The 4,293-nt window shown below is 40.7% G+C and overlaps 1 non-coding gene across 1 annotated transcript; it reads left to right on the top strand.

Moving 5' to 3' along the window:
• The first annotated feature begins 3,558 nt into the window (after nt 1-3,558).
• On the top strand, nt 3,559-3,630 carry Trnap-ugg. The gene has a single exon. It is a non-coding gene; the product is annotated as a tRNA-Pro (tRNA).
• Nucleotides 3,631-4,293: the final 663 nt, after the last annotated feature.

Genomic DNA, 4,293 nt, shown 5'->3' on the forward strand with positions numbered 1-4,293 from the left:
AGCGAATTTAGTCCCTGTAGCGGGCACGGGCAGCCTACAGCCTCACACGGCTGTAGAAAAGGCGCACTCTATTGTCTTCTCGCGCACGGATCCTTCAGTAACTTTTTTCTTGGTTTTCTAATGGAGAAGTCTAAACAGACTTAATTTGATTTCGAATAGCGAAGAGGCTGTATTTAGTTTTATCGATATTAAGAACTGTAATGCTAAACTTATGACGACAAAGACACAATTTTTAGAATATTGCAGCTGAAGTGAATATACTCAAACCAATTAGTGCATTTTAGGTGGTTAGTTTTTTTACCCTCTCTAACCTGACGGTCTGCCGCGGTGATAGCGTTATTCCGAAGGAAGCATTTCTTGATTCCCAGCGTTATTTTATTTTTAGTAAAACAACTTTTAGTACCTCGAAGTTTTCCGAATCGTTTAAACTTTTAGCAATAGGCTTTCTGAACAAGCAAACTTTTCGTTCCCTTTAAAAGGTTTACATCAATTATACACTTCTTTCTTACAAACTGGATATAGATATTGTTTCATATAGTTATATAGTTATATAATAGTTATAGTTATAGTTATATAACTGATATAGTTTGTAAGAAACAGATAAATGGTAATTTTACATTTCTATCTATGAACTTCATCCTTCAACATAATAGCTTCACCGCAGCGTAGCAAGAATCCTGAGCAAAAATCGAAGAGTAAAAAGAAGCACCGCATCAAAGAGCCAGTGAAACATTCTGCCGCTTGTATGTGTAATTTCTAGCATCAATTTGAGGGAGTACCACAAGACGTTTTCCTTCGTGCTGTTCGTACAAACCTGATAGATCTTGTAATAAAAACTCTCTGTCCGCCTCGCAAACCCCCCCCCCCCCTCCCATGTTTCACAAATACATAGAATCCCCAATCGTTGAATGGTTGATGATGGACGCGATTAATCCAAATACTCCTCCTATGTTTTAAGTATTTAAACAGCAAAGGGAGACACTGACCTAGTAGATATGCAATATTCTCTGTAGTTCGCTGCTCCGAGACATCGCTTCGTTGTCACCATCGCTCATTGCTCGGCCCTGCAATTGGCAAAGGCGATGCTCTTTGTGAGTGCGTTTTAAGTAAATATTCTAGTAACACAAAAACTCTAATGAATTGGCACATAATGTCGCTGAGTTTTTCAGCGCCATAAAACAAAGTGGCGTTCTAATCTGCTCTGAGCAATCAATTGAGGAAATACTTTCAAAAAGAGTTTTTGTGTATAGCGCACATAAAATACGCGTGAAGCAACTATGCCTGAGCCTGAAGTTCCCAAACGGCACCCTAGGAGATGTATTTATAAACCCCTTAGACAAAATACAGCAACAAATATCAAACTAGATTAAAAACATTTAGATACTTTTTTCAACGGCGAAGTGGAGAATTGGTAGAGAAAGTTCCACCACAATCAAACATTATTCTTCTAAAGAAAACATATGTAAACAGATTTATATTTTACCAATTTTAGAGACTTTGAACCAATATATAATTTATTTACACTTGTTTCGCTACGCATATAAAATATTTTGAAATGGCTTTCATATAAATCGATGGGCCAATTTGTGTTTCATATCATATGGCTGACGCGTTTGATGTATCTCATCGTCCAAATGTTAGGAAAGTTGCTCAGGGTTTTAAACATGTTCCACTTCCGCGGCAGAAAAAAAAACGCGCCATGTTTATTGTTAATGGGCAACCTACGATGGTAGGTATAAATGTGATGAAATTTATCTTAGGCATCGAGTTATCATATCTGCACAGCTAATTTTTTAGTCAAGTTAACACTCAATGTCAAATTCGATTTGTGGAAATATCACGCGGACGGCAGGCGTGCTAATCAGCTGCATTTGATTTTGTATGCTTTTTCGTCATTTTGTGCTTTTATTGTTTCACATCATTATTTTGCGGTTATTCTGCTATGCATGGGCTCCGTCGTCCGCCATTTTCCCACTCAAAGTTTCTCAAAAAATCATTCATAACTTTCAAATGAGATAACGGTTAGCTCTGAAACTTTGGCATCTCGTTCGGACCGCTAGGGCAACATTTTGGTCGGAGCTTGAGCGTTTGTCGATGCATAGTTTATAATTGCTGTGAAGAAAACCCTGTAAATTTTCTTTTCGCTTCTTCTTTTTTCTTTTTTTTTTGGGGGGGGGGGGGGGAGGACACCTTGAATATAATTTCTGACAGATAGCAAACTGCAAAAAAGAAAAACGTGTGTTAACGCATGGCAGCTCGAAACGTGCGCGGCGAAAACTCCCGCTGCAGAGCCCAGGGATCCTGGGTCCAACACCACTCCTGCCGGTTGCTGTCTGGATGAACATTTTACCGGCGTGCAGCCGTGTATCACTGTCGTGCTACACGTTAAAGACCTTGAGCTAGTGGTTGTACTGCACTGGCTAAATTGATCCTTTACAGCTGAGAGATAAGTCGCCCGTTGAGGCAGACTAAGTTCTAGGCTGTCTAAACGTACAAACAGCACAATTTATTATTTATTCTCCGTTTTGAGCTGCACGAAAAGGACGAAACTATGCCAGTATATCTTGTTGTTACTTGTCTTTCACACGCCTGTTGTGCTCGTCACTTTGGAGACAGAGGCGTTTCTTACATATCCTTTGCATCGAAGGACATCTTCATCGTCTTGACCCAGGACAAAGCGCTCCATCAGGTGCGGACTGCGCTCATATGCTGTACATATGCGTGATGACTACTCGTGAAATTTCGCTTTGCCTACTCGAATAGCCCCCGCGGCTTCTGGACCCAAAGGTAACTTTTCGCTCGGTTCTATACACAAATACTTTCTGTAGTCTGGTTATTATAGTTTTTTGTACGAGCCGTTTGTATGCACCAACATTAATCATAGGTACTCAAAGTAAAGAAAAAAAATCAAGTATGACAAATATTAAATTTAAATCTAAGCAGTATGGTAGAGTGAGAAGAATTTCGAAAACATTGCAGCATCTCCAACCGGCAATTATTTAGCATTATGAAAAATGAGGCAATAAAGAAAACCTTATTACACACATTGTAGCTATGCAATCATAGTGAAAGCATAGCTTTCAAATCTACCAGGTAAATAGCAGCATCTATGTTTTACAGTTATTCAAGGAGAGAAGAAGGTAGCTTTACGAAATACATAAAATGTTGGGCAGTTTCAGTATTCAGCTTTTTTCATTATAAATATTACATTACATGTAATGAGTCACAATCAACTAGCCGGCTAGTTGATGTTGGCTGGAACCAAAACAACTCTATTTCCATTTTTTCCAACTCTGCATTTTGTGAATGCTAAACAACGAGGGAACAAACAAAATAAATTATCATATACACAACATAAAATATCATTTACCTGGAACAAGAAGTCGAGCATCGTTGAACGCCCGTAAAGCGGACCCGAAACTACTCTGGCAAGGTGAGCAAGGTCAAAAGAGATAGCGACGGTACTCCTCCAGTTTCCGCTGACACAGATCAGAAACCAGTTCAAAGATGGGCATCGCTCGACGTAATAGTCGGTAAGAGTGCAGAAACGACCAGCTGGGCTCGTTGGTCTAGGGGTATGATTCTCGCTTTGGGTGCGAGAGGTCCCGGGTTCAAATCCCGGACGGGCCCGAATTTGTTTTTGCCACTTTAATGTAGACAACTCTTTTTGCAGTACCTGAGTTGAGATTTGTGACTTATCAGGCTATCGCGAGTTTAGGGGACAGGTGTTCCGGTTTGGTAGTTTAGGATGCTGTTGACATTGTTTCACTCGTCTTTTCTTATATTTTATATTATTACCGTTGATTCTGTGGAGCAAAAACTTGTTTATTTAGTTGTCTTATTTTCGTAGCCTGGAAATATTATGCTATAACTTATTTGTTTTCTTATTTTCTTATTTTTAGGTCCTTGTCTTATTTCCGTCTCCTGAAAATAATATGCCAGCATCGGGCGCATGCCATAACATACGCCCGATGAGTACCTGGCGTCGATTGTGCTCATCGCGAAGCAACTACCGGGGTCACTTCATAATCTATACGCCCGACGACGCCGGGAGAGGCGCGTGTATCGGTACGGCGTTGGATCTTTAGGGTACCCATACCATTCCCTGGATTTTTCCCTGTCGACTTACTACGCACGCAATTCCGCATATGCGACTTGGAGGTGACGCAGCGGTGGCTGCAAAATTGCTTCTATGGGAACGCGAGCCACGGGTATTCACTTCTTGCGCACCCACCATCGCCATGCGGCACGTGTCCGTGGACGTGTCAACAGCTGCTACAAACGGCATATATG

This window comes from Ixodes scapularis, unplaced genomic scaffold (assembly GCF_016920785.2).
Source record: "Ixodes scapularis isolate PalLabHiFi unplaced genomic scaffold, ASM1692078v2 PGA_scaffold1__304_contigs__length_218370807, whole genome shotgun sequence".
Taxonomy (NCBI): domain Eukaryota; kingdom Metazoa; phylum Arthropoda; class Arachnida; order Ixodida; family Ixodidae; genus Ixodes; species Ixodes scapularis.